General features: G+C 37.9%; 1 long non-coding RNA gene across 1 annotated transcript; it reads left to right on the forward strand.

Moving 5' to 3' along the window:
- The first annotated feature begins 6,066 nt into the window (after window positions 1-6,066).
- LOC139985213 (uncharacterized) lies at window positions 6,067-9,229 on the forward strand. The gene is made up of 4 exons (XR_011799348.1): window positions 6,067-6,651; window positions 7,101-7,182; window positions 7,930-8,176; window positions 8,888-9,229. It is a non-coding gene; the product is annotated as an uncharacterized lncRNA (long non-coding RNA).
- Window positions 9,230-20,369: the final 11,140 nt, after the last annotated feature.

Below are 20,369 nucleotides of genomic sequence, written 5' to 3' on the forward strand. Positions count from 1 at the left end.
TAGTAAGAAGACGGAAGTCTGAATAAACGATACCATTGTGCCACGAGCACCTTGGCATCTTCTCCATTGTCATCTTTTTGTCGAAATTCTCTTTCACCAACCCCATCATTAAAGACTGCCCCACCAGACAGGGAAGTGACGTTACTTTATCAATATACATACTGTTTATCGATTGATAGTTTCACGGTATTATCATATTATCAGGTATACCATTATCATATCATCAGGTATTATATACCTGATGAGGTAACGAGGGATACTTTACTCCATATAACGCCTGGTATCTGTCGCAGTTTAAACTTAACATTTACTTTGAATTTCTCTGAGGTGCTAAAATGTCCTAAAAAGATTCAATATGTTTGATTAAGGCAGCTTACTGTGTTTCTAAGAGTATCCATTGACCTTGCAAGAAGTAGTTAATAGAGCAATTCAGAGTAGATACAATTCAATTAGTCTTCTTCATCGGTCAACGAGTAAATACAACAAAATATCAATAATGTTTTTTATTGAATGTTTTCAACTGTATAGTCCGCCATCTAGTCTACAAACGTAACTGTAGACATTATAGGTATCATGTATTCATTGTAGTCATTTAAGTGAGTTAAAATCAAACGAACGCATGACTAAGCAGAAACGGATACAGGCGAGTGGTCGGGTGCAGGAGGGGAGGTATAGATATTTCACGCCGCGATTCCTGCTCATGTGTTATTTACTCTTTGGTTGTTATGGTGTCTCTTTTGGGGAGTGGCAGGAGGGGGGGGGGGGGGTTGATGGGGGATTTCACCAAGGGGATGCCGTATAGGTACGTCTTGCTGTAATATCATATACGATGTGTTTGGGGATTGTTTAATGTTCTTATACTCATTAAATAAAAAATAATGCTCAAGAGCAAGTATTCATCCTTCGATTGGATCAAGTAAATTGCCCTGGATGCAACTATGCTGCAGGCCACGGTAGTCTATGATAAAAAAGTTATCGTGGTTATTCAAACGAAATAAGTGTTTCTTGTGTTAAGTGGAAATAAGCATTTGTCATATCGTCACCAGAATTTTTACTGAATCATTACCGTAAAACTAGGGACCTGCTTTTAACTATATCAGGTGGGTATTTCTGGACCGGTAAAACGGCCGGTTATTAATATAGTGCGCACTGCAATTATGATATCTGTGTAAGATCGGCTGCGATAGCCTAGGCTCGCATTCAAATTCAGTAATCAGAAGATGTAAACAAACAGAAACAAAGGGACGTTACAATGGTCTGTTCTATTTTACTTCAACAATTATTGTAATTGTTATACAATTGCTGCTGATTTTTCTGTTTAGTTCGTGTTGTAGTTTAGTCACGGCCTTATTGATGATTTCTGAAAGACAAACCACGACACAAAACATAATTTATATTGATATGGTATCTTCATTAATATGTGTTTGCACTTAAGTGCTATTTGTCTCCATTTACACTTCTGTTGATAACAGACTATCATGTAAGTTTCTTAAAACTCTCAGAAATTTGGACAGCGTTATTGTTGAATGTTCAATTGTGCCTGCCAAGTCATTCTAACAAGATGTTAGATTATACATACCTTCCTCCTCCATATAAGGTACTAGTAAAGAGATTGACGTATTTAATCTTAATACAGTTGAAAACAAACATACCTAAGAAAGTGACTGGAAACAAGTAATATAAACCTTAGTTTACACAACTGACATACTCTCAGGACATTGGAAATGTTATCACGTGATTATGACGATTAGTTGTCTAGGCTTGTATCTCCATAAATCCAAATACTATTTTTTCTATGATCAACATTAAATTATTGGCTTTCATGATCTGTGATGACGTCACTGATGTTAAGTGTTCTCTGATCAGTTCATCATCTCATAGAAGATTATTCTTGATCTGAACATCGAATACTCGACTATCATGAATTGTTTTCTAAACTTAGTTTAATATTCACTCATATTTGAGTTGTTTCAAATGTGTAATGTAGGATAAGTGTACAACTTCTCAGTTATCCTAATGAGATGACAACAGTTCTAACCTGCTACGTTATGTAACTAATAGGATATTGGTTGTAAACTGATCAGGTATAAAACCGAGATGCTAATGATAGTAAACTGATCGTAACCTTAATGAGATATAAGGATTTTAAACTGATCAGATATATAACTGAGATGACAATGATGGTAAACTGGTAAGACCAAACTTAAGGAATCAACCAGATTGATTTATCAGCTGATATGAGGGTATCATCGAGGGCCAACATAAATCCGGTGAATATTATGTTAAATATTATATTCCACCCCCCCCCCCCAACTCTAAAAAAGAGAGAGATTTAAATTGGACTTGCATTTTCATCATTATTGTTCATTTTATTCATCAGTATGGAACCTATATAGTGGTGGTTTTCGTCGCCTGAATCTACAGACCGGTCTATGGCAGGTAAGAGATTGTGCACCTTTCTTACAGCTATTGCTCATAATGCATTTTGATCAGCTTATTTGAGCTAAACTGCCCTCTGTATAACTTTACTAGTAAATATAAACTAAATAAGGGTAACAAAATGATCGGTAAAATGCACTTAGTTGATGGTAGCATTTGAATTAGGTTGTGATAAACAGAAAGAACTTAAAACAACAGAAATTTACAGACAAATTCTTGCTCCTGTTCCCAAACGTTGGTCAGATTTCTTTTATTATTGTTGCCTTTTCTACATGAATGTCACCCCGTGTGTCCCTTATTACCCAACCATAAATTTGTTTATTATTCAAGACATTCTCTCAGAGGTATATAAAAGCACAATACTGACTTTCAGAAACGAGACGCACAGGTTAACTTTTCATTAGAGAGGCAATGACATAAAATATCCAACTACTAGAGAGTAACTTCCCCTGAATCTATGAGCAGATCTATGTTCAAAACTTTTCTCATCACCTTCAAAACCTCAAGGACAATTTAGAATTTAACGTTTTAATATTCGCATCCGAAAACCGATCTCTCAGAATGCGATCTCAAAACAAGACAAGGATGACGTAATGTTAGGAACACAAGTGTCAAGCTCAGACACGTACTGGGTGCGCGACGATCATACCGTCACACAGACACGGACATTTATAAAACACAGTGTATACACTGTGAGAACAACCAATGTATAAAGCTATATCGTCAGTTTTTTTACAACATGTTGTTAAATATCCGAGAGAAATGCCTTTCCGCTGTGTTGTTAAGGGGCTGCAGTATTGTCATAACCCATGCAATTAGCGTTCATCGATGGCCGAAGGACGAAAAAAGAATACGGCGATTATGACCAAGTTAGTGTAGAACACCAGCGCCGATTTCACTGGGCCTAGCCAGTATACAGCTCCGTATGTAGCGAACACTTCGCGGAAGCAGACTACGACCCCTCCTTTCTTATAAAATAAAACAAATGGGCTTTAACGGGTCGACATAAACGAGTCGTTCTTCTGTCAAGTCATCCACATTAAGAACTCCGAAGACCAGATCTGGGAACAGGAAACCTCCAGTGAGGCAAGTGGCGATCCTTTGGAGGGAGCGCTGCCGAGCACTAGTACTAGTAGTACTAGTATTAGCGTTACTACACTGAAGTCGCCATAGACGAAGATATTTTGCTGTATCATCTAAATATACGCCCCCTTCATTGTCATATTGTGTAGTAATAAGCTATGAGGTTAGCTTCAGAAGGGATGGGTTACATCTTATTGTGAAAAATCTCAGTGCCCCAATTTGTTTTCTTTCTGGAATATGCTGGGTCAATTAGTTATGGCAATAATTTCTTATTCGTATTGCAGGAAAACGATTTTTTTGTTGGTGAGGGAGTGGGCTGATGGGTCAAAATAGGTAGTTTAAAAGATCATATTCCAAAGGGTGTTTAAATCTCACAGCGATTTATTTTAAACAGTCACAGAGCCAAAAGTTCACACAACGTAGTTCAAATCTTAAATTATTGAACAACGTTTATTCAATATCAGTTCTAGACAGTCATTCTGGACAATCTGAACAAGCCTGTGACTAAACCAACAATAACAACAATCATTGTATTATATGACATACATGTAAAACTGTACTTTCCATAGACATTATCATTCTTAAATTACACTAATGTAATTTGTGACATCAAAGGAGGTTTAAAGAAAAACGACTTGCATGAAATTGTTGGCTTTAAGCCTACAAAACAGATGCATGTCCATCACTATCAATCGTGGTTATGACAAATTAATTAGAATAAACCAGAAGCAAATAGAATAAAGCCTAATTTAAACCAAGAAACACATCACAACGCAAATCACATGGAACGATGTTACCCACGTACGACGATACGTACAACGCTGACGCGCAACGTGAAACACAGCATCACACTCATTAAAACAATCGAAGACCATTAACAGGGTGTACTGCTGAGTTTCTGAAGATAGATTGTTAAACAAACCACCTGCTACTGAAGAAACAAAGTCTAAACATTCAAGAGTTCTGCTGCCTCCATTGGTCTTTATTATGACTCTGTGCCAGATATCATTGGTGATATGGATATTTTGGGTTCCAGATTAAGGTACGAAGCAAACATGTCTGGGAGGTAAATGCTCCTAAAAAGGTCAATGCCCGTTCCCTTGTTCACATATTATATGACATCACGGTCACGCCAAAACTTGTGTCCAAATGCTTCAAAACATGCCTTTTCTTTCATTGTTGATGTTGGGTCTGGAAAATAACCAAATAGTCTTGAATTTTAATATAACAACACTGAGAGAGCCCTGACGAATTGATAATCCAACACAATCGTAGAATAGAAAAGGCGTTTCTGGAGGAATTTCTCAACCAAGGCTTCCTATACAATGAGTTTTCTCCTGGTAACTTGAATCCAGTGTAATGACCATTGGCTGGAAACTCACTTATGATCCCTTGGACTGCACATGATGGTAGCACAACCCTGAAGTGTCTTGCTAGGAACCCCCAGCACCATTGAACCTGTTGACCGTAGGCTATGTATTTGAACTGCATGGATTTTTTTTTATGAAAGTTCAAAATGTATTAATGTTGGCCCATGATGTCCATAATAACAAGTAGGGATACAATGTACAGTTATGGTTACATTTTTTTTGAATTTACACCTTCCATGTTTCATGAAACGTTCTTTTGTTACAGACAATTGATTTGCAAAACTCCAGGCCAAAGTACTAGCCTAGTAATAATGAGTATGAAATAACACATATACCTACCTAGCATGGCTGCATAATGCAACTTACATCCCAGAGTCAAACTTTCAGTATGCAACCAACCCTACTAGTACTACTATATGGTACTAAGTGGTACTAAGCACCACACTGTACATGTATGAATACATAGCCAACACACTGTACATATGGGTTGTAAGTCACCGTAACACAACGCACAATACGGTTTAGGGGGTTCCGCGAATTTTTAACAACACATGCACAAAATGGACCGGATTTTGTTTTTAAATGCTTCGTTAATAAATTCTAACCACGTTGTATGTTCCTTGCAATACTTCCGGACGGGTTTCTGCTTCGAGATGTTGTGGAGCTTCAATTTCGGCTCGTTTATCAGGCTCGAACTGATACGGTCCTAACGCCTTAGGTCCATACTCAACGTTCGGTTCAATATTGGCATGATCATCGCCTTCACACTCTGCGTGGAATATGTGAAAGTGCACTCTAATTATAGCCCAATTTCACTGCCTGGTGAAGAACCACTATCACTTTGAACTTCGGTTGCCGCATTTGGTCCTAAATCTGACATTCAATGGGAAATTTCGATTTGATTTCGCGCCGACTTGTTATCGATTGTTTTGTGTATTTATGAACACTTGTCGTACTGTAAGTATGATATGTGTTCGGAGGAATCAGCGAGATGTTCATAACATGACGTCACGTCAGTAAATAGATATTTATATTTATTTATTATATATCTACTAAAAAGATAACACAATGAAATTATTTACAGACTACTCGATTGTTGAATGATACAACCGTTTTAACGTTAGTTACGTGGTGTCCATTTCACCCTCTAAGAGGTGAGATTTAATCCTTTAAAGGTGAAGTGACACGTAATAGATTTCCTTCAAACTTGCACAAATTGAGAAGCTACATATCAAAACCCTATACTCCAAATTTGGAGTTCCACGATTGTTTCTTTGCTGTTTTAATTAAGTTAATAACCAAGCTAATTCCGTAAGATAATGACGTCACGGGGGGAACCGCCAATGTTACCAAAACTAGGTAGGCCTAATATGCTAACCGAGATCAAAGCCGTAAACAATACGTCACGGACAGTAAACAAAATATCATATGAGAATGGGTGCACAACAGTACAAGAAAGTTTCGTGTTCGTCAAACACGGTATACAACGATAGCTTAGTACCAGTGCACTCAGCCAGCCTAGCTGCCTATAAGTAAAGATTGGCTTGGACCTTCGAGCGAATCTTATGTTTGCAGTGCGCACTTCACTAGTTAAAGTTTCGTTTCCTATCGCCTATCCGCGCAACTTGGATTTGGAACACCAACAGCTCGCCGTCTACAAGACAATGCCGTTCCTTCTCTATTTGGAGAAAGTATCTTCAAATCTCGAGGAGATATAGAAACAAGTAGACCAGTAGTTGCGAAGCTGGATCGGAAAAGAGTAAGTGTATTTTCTGGCCTAGGCCTACTGCAATGACTAACTTAGTATTATTACTAACTTACAGTAGGCTAATTCTTAAAATTTCGTTCAGTTAGTTAGGCCCTAAATTAGGTATGGCGACGATAAAGTTAGGCGTAGCCTAGGGCTTACTAAAGCATTTGATCAGTGGTACATCATGAAGCATCCAGAATGACAAGCATCAGATGTTTACATGTCATTTTGCCCAATAATGTGCACCCACCTATCTTCATACTCAGAGTCATGGCTCATATGTTGCACAGTAAATGACATCCTTATATTTTGCCATTTTTGGTGGTGGGGCTGCATTTTTTTGTTAAAAGAGGAAACGCTTGTGACAGGTGCACATGCTTTCAAAAAAATCAAACTCCTTTCTTAAATGAACTTTCATAACTTCCTTGATATTTTCTTTCCCAATTTTCACTACTTAGATTAATCTAGATGCTGTTCCCCAACCAACTGCAGTGAAAATACAAAGGCAGGATTCTGCAGAATGTACATCTCCATCTAAAGGTAGCATGATCTTATACATGTGTTTGTAATTACCGAAAAACAGTTGGGAAATGGGTGAGGGGAGGGTGGTGACAGGCATTAAAGATTTAAGTAGTCAGTTTTGAACGGGATACAAGGAGTCTCCACCAGTAAAACATCGAGGCATGTATATGGGGGGCAAGCTACCAGACAAAAAGGAGGCAACAGTATTACCCCCAAAAGGTCCCCATAAATAGGCATAAATAGAGTGATGGATGGGGGGGGGGGAAATGTGGTGGAGATGTGTTAGCTACGGTAATACAGGGAAGAATGGAAAACTTTCATACATCTATAGAGTATTCTAAAGCAGAAGTGAGTACAGGGGGAAAATTTTAGAAACAGTACTTGTTGAAAGCAAAATAGCAATTAAAACTGCACATCAGGGCAGGCTGACTAGGGGATAACATACATTGTATTTTATCCATCATATCCGCCTGCCTGACGAGAGTGGTTGAGGAGGCTATACCTTCTGGCTTCACAGGAAAGCATATAGGCTACATCTATAGTTACTGAGAGAAGGGAGATGTAGTTATACTATATGAAACCAAGCTGTTTGTCATTTGCAATGCTCATGGTGTGAGTTTCCCATATTTTTGCAGCCACATAAAGTAGGAGGATATGCTCTCCTTGAGAAAAGATAAGAGAACCATCTAGGCAGCTGACCCCTGTCCAAGAGCAGCCTACTGTATGTGTGTGGTATAATATTAAAGAGTTTATTCTAATTTTCAGTGAATGTAACACATGTAGAAGTCCCGTGTTCACTGGTCCCCTTACCACCATTGAAGTTGCTGACTGGACCAACAGAGACAAGAACACCATCAATGCAACCAGGGCCATCTCACAGTGGCGATGATGGTCCGTCTGCTGCCGTGGCATCCTCATCGGGATACACCGAAAAACCGCCAGGTAGTCCGGATTACACTCCATCAGTTCACTCATCTGATGAATCTGAACATGACAAAAATGACGCTTCAAGGTAATTTTCAAGATTGATAGTAGATTAGTCTGGCAAATCAATTGGTGCTATCACTTTCTGGAAAGAGGATCATTATTAATTTTGACACCAACAATGTGGGGCAGTCTGGAATGTGTGGTGAGGCTATCAGTCTTTTCTTCAATTAGCATATACATACTGTATTTGGTAGAGTTGTCACAGCTGTATGTGAACAAGAAATAAAGGCACAAACAAGTAGTTGGATTTAACAGAGTATATTATACCTTCACTTGGCTGGATATCTGCTACTGAATACAAATGGTGAAAGTTGCATCCGATACACTCTTTTACCATGGATTACAAGGGGATGGGACAGGATGTTACTCTGTCCACATGTTGACTTTACTATATAAACAGTGGTTAAGCTACTGAGACAATGACCACACATCCTGCTGAAGATTACATAATCCATAATATTAGTTGCACAAACAGGCGTAGGGTTGTTGTTGTAATCAGTAAAAACTATATTGGAATTGTTCAGGCACAAGTTGTCAGGTAAAACCTGACCCATGTATCCACACCAATCGAGGTGTATCAGCTGTCGCCTTAGTTGGGCATCCAAAGACTTGACTGACAACTGTGCATTGTGCCATGACTATTGACCGAAATGGAGTGATTGGAATGCCTCTATCTAAATGGTATGTTTTTATGAACTATTATTATATTATTCTTCATATCTTTACTTTTCTACAGATTACGTATGGGAACTTTTTGACTGCTTGCACAACTTCTGCAGAAGTGGAATTCTGGGAAAGGAGTGTCCTGTTCCTGTCCGAAAAGAGCCCCCACCACTTGCAAGCTCATATGTTCATCCGAACAATGAGGATGCCATAAAACAACACCGAAGCAGATTTTAAAAGCTTTGCTGAAGTACTGTAGTTGATGGCCTCCCAATTTCTAATTTAGTTTCATTGTAGTGGGGAGCAATCGACTCTGTGAATTGTCTGTTCACATGATGTTTTGGCACAGCTGCAGAGCAGTGTTAATTAACAGGTCGCTACCAGCCTTTAGGGAAGTTGCTAAAGTCTTACATTAAAGTTTTGCACTCTTCTGCGCCCCCCCCCACCGTGACGTCACTGAATCTATTACGTAATAGTACTTTTTACCGATTTCTACCCCTTTGGAGACGGAAAAAAATCGCGGTGTTGGGGTTTTCTTAATGTAGGAATTGTTAAGTTTAATATGATGTAAAGTCAAGTCTACGTGTCGCTTGACCTTTAAGTAATACTTATATAATTGGGAATACTTTTCTTTAGTTTCTTCTACCACTTGTCAAATCAACTTTGAATAAAGGCAACAAGGTATTTTTTTCTTCATATTATCCCCGTGAATGTGATTTAATATATTTTGAAATCAGAAATGTCTGAAATAATATACACTTCGTACAAAACATGAACAACTGGGACTCTAGCTATTTACTTCAATACTGTATCCTTTTACTGTCATATATAGAACATTCAAATAGTTCAGCAAGCAGTGTATGGACAAAATCACGCTAATTGTATTTTCTAAAACTCATGTCGTCACAAGCCAAAGCCGTCACTGCATGTAAACATACAGCAATGAGTGAAGGATACTAAATTCTAGTAGTTTCAGTTTGTAAAGATGCAACGTAATCTTTTGCGACATTCAGAGGAAAGCGGAATTCAGATCGCCGTGTAAGAAAGAAGAGAAAATTGAGAGATTAGAACAGGCAATGGGAGGGGGGGGGTGGGAGGGTCCTGATATGCGAGCATCGTTTTCATGAATCTTATTCAGCCCGTCCAATGATTAGTTCTGTATTGAAACAATCGTATTACTTCCATATCAGTGAGATTATCAGTGAGATAGTATTACAACTATTGTAAAGATACATATAAAAGGTTTACTTTTTGACATGTTTGTTATGTATATGTCAATCATTGTTGACATATACCGTCTTATTATTTTGAGGGGTTGTGAAAGTACGAAGCTCTAGAAAGGACATGGTAAAAAAAAATATTGCGTACTTACGCACGTAAAAATACCACGTACGTACGTGATATTTACTACGTACGTACGTGGTAAGTATTACGTACATACGTGATCATGACTACGTACGTAGGTAATAAGACTACTTACGCACGTAATAATATCACGTACGTATGTAGTATTATTACTTAGCCATACTCCTGATTTATGTTGTAACATACCGTTTAACTGCCCCTGTATCTTACTGTACCAGCTCACTGGCTTTAAATTGACTTGGACATGGATATGCTTTGAGTTGTTTTTGTTAGTGTGGGACTTGGGTCTTCCATGCATGATTTTAACACTAATATATATGTTACTTTAAATTGTTGGTCTTGATCAAGTAGTAGGATAATCAAACTAAATGCACAGAATGTTAACTTGGTTTCTATACTTTCGTAATGTTCAACTCAAATAAAGTTGAGAGAATTAAGTCACTGGGTAGACGTTTTAATCACATTAAATAAAGCTTCCTGTTACGTAATAGGTTATAAATTACGGTTATATAATATATAACTGGATAGCCCAGTCACTCATTAAGATATGTAGTTATGTTGTTACAACCAATGACTGCTACTTACTAGTGAGTTATTTATCGTTTAATCAAATTCAGACAATATTGTGTCCCACAAATTAATTGTCATGTTTTATTTGTTTGTTTCCAAGCCATTAAAATCCATGCCTACTCTCATTTAACCAGCTAGTGTGATTTTGGTGAAATAAATTAACATTTTGTTGTCAAGGTCCTTATCTTTCTTTTTACTGCCAAGTTTGTTACCAGCATATTGTTGAAGAAACAACACAAATATCCATTATGGTATTCTTCCTTTTGAATTAAATCTTGCTAATAAATTAACTTGGTTCCTTAAAACTTTTCAGGGGATTTGAAGGATCACTTGCTTAAATTCTTCTTTATTCATATTAGTGTATACGTGACTGCTATAAGTGTATGGGTCCAGCAGGCTTAGATATTATGAAAGGACTGGTCTGTTTTTTTTATTTGAAACCAATAAACTCTAGTATATTCTTTTTAATGGTTATGCTTGTCATGATCTTGGTCATTTGTATATATATGGTATTGCAATTGTTTCGATCTAATACTCCTTTTGTTTAGAGGAGAGGGAGGGAGGGGGTTAGTATTACATTCGTGTTAAATGGGAATAAATTAGACAATAGAAAAACACTCTGCAGTAGTATGTGCAGCTCTACTAACCCTCTTTGTTGTTCTGTTGTACAGATACCCTGGTCACCAACACATATGCAATCACTTGATAAAATATGAATACAAGACACATATTCGTATTATCTTCATCGTGTTTTGAACAGACACAAAGATCATACATTAGACGATTTGTAGGAGTCAGGATCCGTGGTTGGGGGGAGGGGGTTGGAGTAGAGTTGTTCAACTACGGTATAGTCGGTAACTGCTATTCTGATTTTAATATTCATGATTTGTCATCGTCTAATTGTTTATCGTATCTTGATAATTATCTTCAATTGTTAAGGATATTATATTGCCACACCTGGACCTTCCAGCCTCATTCATTGCCTATCATAAGTGTCTAGGATTGGGTGGAGAGTTGAGGGCGCAAAATACTACAGAAACAACTCACGTAAACTTTTGTATCATGTTATTCCAAACGTAGAAACAAACTAATGAAAATCTGGGTGCGAACAGAAATACATATCTTTAAAATATATTTTTGTAATAACATTCTGTAAGTGAACCATGGGCATTGGTATGATAATTAACAACGGAGTATATTATTTCAACATTTAGTGGAACACTAGTAGCGTGTATGACTTTTAAACAGCATAATTGACATAACCGACGCTGCTTAACTATACATCCTCGTGAAAGCCTTGGTATTATTTTTCTGTAACAAAACTTAGCTGTAGTAAAAATGAATGACATTAACAAATTTCTTAATCAAATAATAAATATGAAAAATTAAATATGAAACCTTAGAATGTTGTCAATCATGTTGCATCGTTCCTGAACTTTATGTTCATTATAAGTCGCTGCAAATGTTCATCATGGCACATACAACAGTCGTAAGAACAGTCCGCTTAGCCGAGCCTGTAGCTAACTGTAGCTGCACTTGCATATTTTTCTTTGTAGCAGGCTCCCTGGTTTTCACTGGTTATATTAATATTTTCGATTTCTCGGGTGTAAGGAGAAGTTGGTCTTCCATCAACTAAAGCTGCTTATTATGTCAAAAGTTGTGAATTGACCGAACCGTGCAATATTCGCAGAATAATTGGATACCCTGCAACTTACTAAGATATCTAGATATGTTGTCACAACCACGTGACTGCTCCTTATCAATTAATTATTTGTCGTTAATCCAGATTTAGACACTTTGTGTCCCACAAATTTAGTGTCATGGATATTTGTTTGTTAACAACCTAACTTTAATCTTCCCTGGTGGACTGAAATAACATTATGTTTTCAAGTCCTTTTCATTCCTCTCACAGTCAAGTGTACATACCAGCAGATTGTAGCAAAAACAGCACAATGTACAGAAATTGAAAAAGTCTATTTTGCTACTCTTTCTTTTTTGTTCAATCTTACTCAAATATTAATTCAAATTAATCAAGGTAAATGTTCCTGCAACGGTTCCATCTAAACTAATGTGCATAAGACATTAAATACCTGTAGTTTCTAGGTCAAAAATCATGAGGAACTGGTAGTGTAACGGATGGTGACCGATGCAAAGCAGCGCGATGTAACTTTCTTCTTTGCATGGTTTTAAAATCATATCAGAAACTGGTTTTCATTACCTATCACTTGTGTTTGGAGTGCATATATAAACAAAATTGCTTGTGAAAATCCGACTCACCATTTTCCAGAGTGCATATGTTGGACATTTTGGCGATTGATATAAATGAAGGAAAAGGTGAACGTTTACTGATAATATGAAAGAAAGTTGAAGAATATTTGTACATTGTGAAAATATTATATTCGTGATTTGAAATAAACTGTAGAAAAAGATGTTACAAATATATATTTGTAGTGGCACCAGATTAGCTCTGTGGAGTAAATCATTACCGATGTTTCGGTTGAGCTGTGATTAAATCATTTCCCACGCACATTTACACAACAAGACCATAATACCAGTTAAAACGTGAGGGCAATTATACTACTGCTTCGTTCTGTTTTCTAGATACCATGGTAACCAAAGAACTGGACACCTAATTTGTGAGGCTGTATACGTACACATTGTTCAAAAGATCACCCACATGAATCTGAATGTTTTCAAGATACTGTGTCACGGATATAAATATTCTAAGCCTTTGCCGTATATTGCTTTCTGCATTTTGTTGAAAGCATATTAGATGTGCAGTAGACTCTCCTCTGGAGGAGCTGGATGATCCGTTTACAGCAATGGTTGGATGACAATACTCACTTAACTAATGTAACATTAACATAGCTGGTTTCGTGTATAGTATCCACTTAATCGCCATCAAATAGCACTTAACGGTTTTCATCAGTTTGATAAATTATTATAACTTTGATAGATGCTTGAACTCATGTGAATCTGGTTGCTTTTAAATTAAACCAGCATCGGAACATAATCAGACCTATTACATATGTCATAACATATGTACATACTAGCTTCACCTTCTTATACATGTTAAAAATACTTGAAAACCGATGTTACTAAAGATAATCTAAAAAAGGGGGTTCAAGTCATGACTCTGTTTGAATAAACTTTACAGCAAAGCAATGACAATATTTCTGAATGGCTTTTATTCCATTTTTTGGCAAAATATTAGGATTGTGTACATTTCTATTGGCTTTATCTCAAATACCCTTAAGTGCAGGATAGTGGGTTTTCCATATAAATAGTAAATGTCTTCTCAATACAATAGGAATTGTCCAATCAAACGCTCAAAGTAATAATTAGTTAACGGAAGAGCTGTAAATGCTACAGATTATAATTTTGAGGATTTTTAATCTAGTTATATCTTTTTGATACACCGTTATGGATCAAAGAATTATCTCTCGCGACCAAAATAGTATAAGCAATGCTATAACTGAAACATCGCCTTTGACGAGGGATTGTTCCTAAATACAGACTAAGCTGATTTACAGATACGACTGTCTGGTATAACAGACAACACGAAGTCACATAGTGTATTGTTATAGGCAGGGGCGGATCCAGGGGGGGGCCGACCCGGCCCCGGCCCTCCCTTTTTGGAAATCAGTTGCGTTTTTTTTTATGTGGGAGTACTTCAAATTCCTAATAGGCATAACTTGGTGAAAGAAAAGCCTAATATATATCCAGCTGCTCTTCCCTGAAACGCGATCGTTTTTATTCCAAATTTGAAACTAAGGCAAATATCAGGCCTACGCGACATCACGTATTAATTAGATGCGGCTCAGTACTATAGTGCTGACTATTACTGTCAGGGAAAATCAATGCACAGTTAGCAAGTATATCATAATTATCTGAATTAAAGGGGGTGTAGGCGGTTTTCCACTATCTAACGCAGGGTTGTCCAACCTACGGCCCGCGGGCCACAGTCCGGCCCGCCCCAGGGTTGCGTCCGGCCCCCCAGAGATGCTCTACAGTGCAAAATTTTAGTGAGCAGATTTATTGATAACAATTTAAAGCTATACAATCAATCATTCGAACCTTCTGGGTCCACAAAACTGCATACAGGTCAGTTTGTGTGATACTCTCTAAGCGGAGGGGGGGGGGGGGGCGGCTGGACTTCATTCATCTGTTTTATCAGGAAGAAAAATAAATCAGTGCGCTCCGCGCGCAGTGTTCACATTTTGTTGCCTTGGGCTTCGGGCAAGAAATCGAAAAATCAAGCGTAGGGTTAATGCGGCCCCCTCCTTCATCATAATCATTCCATGTGGCCCTCCTCTGCAAAAGGTTGGACAACCCTGATCTAACGCAACGTAGTCGCCAAGAACCTGAAGTATTTTTAAGGGAGGGCCCGAGGAACATGCTCCTCGTGGTGAAACATAATTGCACCTATTAGGTGAATTGAGTGTATACTGTTAATAGTAGGAGAGACTAGTGTATAGGTTCTTATGACCAACTAGACCGGTTTCTGCTCTCAAACTTTATAGGAGGAGCTTCATCAGTAGTAGCCTTTGAATATTTTATATTCGGCCTGGGCGTCTCGTTCTCAAAATGCATCTATTTTCTGTGCACGAGTTTTTATGGACTCATAGTGCAGCTATAAGAGCATCTAAAAGAGCTTCGTGTGAACCTTGAGAGTCAGCTGATTCTTCGTTAGTATGAAACCTTGAGTTAACAAGTAAATCTTTGAGATTTTGGGCCCTTTTGTAGGCTAGAATCGGTTCTTTTGGAAACAGTTTGGATAATTCCGCTTGCAGGGGCGTAGCGAGCGGGGGGGGGGGGTGGGGGTGTCACATCCCCCAATAATTTGGTCGCTGTCGGCAAACTTTGGGTCTGTCGGCAAAAGGAGAAAAGGTGAAGAGAGCGGAAGGGGAAGAAAGAAGGAAAGCTGAATAGAGAAAAGGAGAACGGGAGCTTCTTTATCGGTTATTTCGATTTTCCAGTTCTTCATCTGATAAACTCATTCACCAATCCAATCACCCGACGCCTGCAAGTTAAAAACCTCTCGGCAAATAACTGATAATGTCACGGCCGTCAGTATAGCTACTGTAGCCAGGCTCAGCTAGACAAGTGCCAGAATCGCCGGCAACTCAGTGAAAGAAATGGAATTAAAGGCTTCCGTATAGGCCGCAGCCCATGAGTCGTGCTATCGTGTGACAACGTGTTGTTATTATCCTCTGTTCAGAATGACGTCATCGCAGATGTCATTCGTTCTCCGTGGAAAACTTAAGGACACGGCTCACGAATTGTACACAATTTTAACGTTTCTCGCTTGTATATCAATGAATGTTGTTATTTCTCATTACCGGAAAGTTTTCTGAACATTTTCATCACGAAGTTTCACTATTTCAACGATCGGTGAAAGAGAAAACACAGTTCGATAATTGGTCCCAATTAATCCTTCTTCTGCCGAATGCCATAAAAATAATATCGAAATGGAATTTTTACGGTGCTAAATTTGACTTAAAATATGCACCAGATTGCATCTAAGGACGTTTCAAAACTAAAAATTTTCCCTTAGACCCCTCCCCCATTTCAGTCACCAATTCCAGATCCGTCGGCAAATCAAATCCTCCACACCCCCTCCCCCTCCCCCACGAAAAAAAACCTTCGTTACGCCCCTGTCCGCGTGTTGCAAGATTAAGTGCCAATGTTTCAAATGCGTGGTTTTGAGATGGGGTGTATAGGTAAGCTTGAACACCATTGGTGGTTCCTTTTGTTTAGGTTTGGTAGTGAGGTATTGCCCACGGTTTTCAAATTTTATGCCTTTCGTGGCTGAGGCAATTTCCTCTTTCTTATAGTTACGGAGTAACAGTTTCTCTGTGAACGCATTCTTTTTCTGTAAGAAATCAGTATCATTGTTACAGAGACGTGCGTATCGTAAGACTTCCCCTTTAATGAAGCCTTTAAAAGTGGCAAGTGGGTGTGCAGAGTTTCTGTCGAGGTATTGGAAGGTTTCCGTGGGTTTGGTGTAGACTTTGGTGTCTAATAACCCATTGGTTTCAAACCTTGGACCTTTGAAGATTTTCAAATCTAGGTATGTTACCTCGGTGTGTAATATTTCTACCGTAAACTTTAAGAAGCGGTGAATTTCATTCAACCTGTTTACTAGTTGTTCAAGTTCCTGAGGTGAACCGTCGTAAAGCCATAGAATTTCATCTCTATAGCGGAGCCATTTTAAAATTTTATTATCTGTCGGTAAAATCTGGTTTTCCAGTCTATGCATGACGATATCACAGATTTCCGAAGAGGCTTGGCTACCCATGGCGCAACCGATCTTTTGTAGATAGAATTGGTTATAGAATTGGTTATTACTCGAAACAGTTTCTTGTTAAAAATAAGTTCAATTAGTTTGCCCATGGATATGGAAGATATTTTATTTATTCCATATTCGCTTTTTCCGCCTTTTCATAGACTTCTTGTCATATATCTAATGCCTCCTCTTGGGGAGTATTGGTATACATGGCGACGACATCGAGTGTAGCAAGTACTACTGCTTTTGGTAACGGGGTGGCTTCCACAATTTTCAGAATGTGATTTGTGTCTTTCACATAGGTGCTTTGTTTTAATACAATAGGAAGCAAGAAATAGTCCACAAATTCCGATATTTTTTCGGTCGGTGATCCGTTTCCGCTTATTATCGGGCCCTCCCTTAAAAATAATTCAGGTTCTTTGCGACTACGTTGCGTTAGATAGTGTAAAACCGCCTACACCCCCCTTTCATTAATAAGTATATCATAATTATCTCATTGAATATATCTTGTTTTATGTTTTTTCTTTGGGTGAATCTGGTGTCATAATTTTTGCGCAAAAGAAAAAAACGAATCGACGCAATAATAGTGTATTCATTGTAGTGCTCTACATGCACTGTTGAGCGTTGTTAAATATGTGTCTATCGAAAAAAATATGTGCACAAAAAAAGCGTGTCTGCAACGTTTCTGGTTTTTCTAGTTTTTGGCGAAATGTTTCACCATTTTGCATCTAAGCACTCACAATTAACCAAAAATTTCCAAGGGGAGGGGGACAACCCCTCCCCCTAGACCCCTCCCCCAGGACGCAGATCACTAAAGTGCTACAATCGGGATGTCGGCCCCCCCCCTTTCTCAAAATCCTGGATCCGCCCCTGATAGGTATTCTATTGCAGTCGCTATGGACTAAACATGATTGTTTGGTTACATGAATGAAATGTTACGAAAAGTTATGAAGATCTATATAGACTTCAAACTAGTCTTGGTGGTTTTCTAACTTTAATATATAAAAATTGACATGAAACAGGCGAAATGTTACATGTTGTCTACTTTCTGTCAAACTCACAGTTTACGTTATAACCCCCTGTGACGATATTACTAAGTTTCATCACCATTTCATCATCCTAAGCTTTCTATTTTGTTCAACTTTCAGTTGCGGCTAGAAAACTACTTTTCATATTTTACTATAAACTGTCCCTTCTTCTGTCTTGCAGCACCCTTTCATCTAACATGGAACCATGTTCATGTGTTCCTAAAGCAGCCATATCCGTTGTTGTATTATATTATTCATTTAACAAGAAACAAAACCTTATACAACCATAAATGTTTAGATAAATGTGTGCGCATTTATGAAGTATGGGGACCTACCCCATCCCCCCCCCCCCCCCTTATTAGAATTTCTCAGGAAGTTATTTTTTTAATCTTTGATATAATAAATAAAAAATAACGCTCTTACTGCTCGAGATATTATCTTTCAACTGCATCTCCCAAACTTTCATTGATATCATTGAAGGATTGCCTACGGTATACGATAGCAACATATCATATAGGATGGAATGGGGGTGAAAGGGGGGGGGGGTGTATGGAGAGTAATCAAAATACTGCTCATGGGATATTAAAGATTATACATTGCTTGTACATTCCATCGATTCAACCACGAGGATCGTATAAATAGTTCTATCTTTGAATACTGCCCTCAATCCCTCCTCGTTATCCTCTCGCCCATTGTATCAATCTGATCATCTCAGTGAGAAGTTCATCATTATGACGTCACTCAGTGTTTAATGGCGTTACTCAGTGTTTGATGACGGGCTTAAGACTAATGTTGTCTTCCCTATAAAGCTGATGTGTTTATTCATGTTATTAAGTCCGTACATCCTACAGTAATGAGTCTGTCTACTATATTGACTTAAGTGTGCTCAATACAGATGTGCGTTTACCTGTCAGGAATAGTTTACTGCGATATTTGTGAACAAATATCATTCTAACTTATACATTTTTTGCTTCGCCTTACCATATTGTCCTGAATATAATTTCAAAATCTCATGATAATAAACTTTCTCTTCCTTTCAGCCCTGTGACTTCGAGGGCAATCTACCGGGAGAAGAGGTAAGAGAGACATATATTCATGTTCCTGTTAATTGGTAACGGTGATTTAGTAACGGGCAGGAGGTGTCAATTACTGTGGGGAAAAAAGGAGACCAAAGAGTATTATACTTTAATTCTCATCAGGCAGGAAAGATTTATAATTGATGTGTATCGAACAGGGAATTTCTCAATGTTCTCAGTGTCAATTTTAGATACTGCCTAAATAATCTCCCTTTCGCACACGCAGTCAAAGAAATTATAAACAAAGAAACGGATAAGAATTTAAATACTACAAGGTTTAGGTAGATTGTCTAAACAAATATGTCTAAAACTAGACTATGTTACCCAAAGTTGAATGAAAATTTGAATTAGCACATCCATCTGTGTGGACGTCTTTGGTCCACCAACTTTCTTCGGCGGAGATTTAGAAGTCACTCATCGTTTAATAGTTGTAATACATCTTGATATATGGCGTATATAGACATCTTAGACATAACTGTAAGGTGTAACCACGGCGATGCAGGAACAATGTTGATTAATTACCTAGATCTGTAGATATTTTCATGTTTATGGATAAGGAAGTAAATAACCCATGGATGTCGAACATTGCACCGTCGAAAACGTATACAATATTGTCATATTCAGCTGCCATTTTCACCATTCAACGTCCGGATTGACACGGTTATTAATTAAGAATCGTTAAACTGTTCCTGTACAGAGAATCTAACCATATATTAGTTAAAAATATAAAGTAGCTCTTCGTGTTTTACGAGACATTCATTCGGTTTTTATTTTGTAGAATAGAGATATGATAATATAAATAAACATACCTTTCATCGATTTCCCATATTTCTGCAACTCATATGGGGAATGTTAGATACATGTCCATTTTAAAGTAAAAAAAAATAGAGCGAAAATGAGCAGTTAAAACTACTATATCTGTCAAAAAATTTGCAACACGTGACACCAAACCTGCTTAACTTTCGTATGTTCTACAATGTGCGACAATGTTAACTATATTGATATCTCGTTTCAAGCAAAAGTACGTCAAACCTCTCATTATTCCATCTCTTTACCCCATTTTTGCTACTTGCATATTTATGGCGATGTGGAATCTCCGTCCTTATCCCATTAATATATACAACATACATATCAGCATAATGTAATGTTTAGTTTGGGGGTAGGCACTGCCACTAGCCTGCTATATGACCTTACTTTTCTGGTCACATAATTGAGTGTTAACCGGAA

Source organism: Apostichopus japonicus, chromosome 17 (assembly GCF_037975245.1).
Source record: "Apostichopus japonicus isolate 1M-3 chromosome 17, ASM3797524v1, whole genome shotgun sequence".
Taxonomy (NCBI): domain Eukaryota; kingdom Metazoa; phylum Echinodermata; class Holothuroidea; order Aspidochirotida; family Stichopodidae; genus Apostichopus; species Apostichopus japonicus.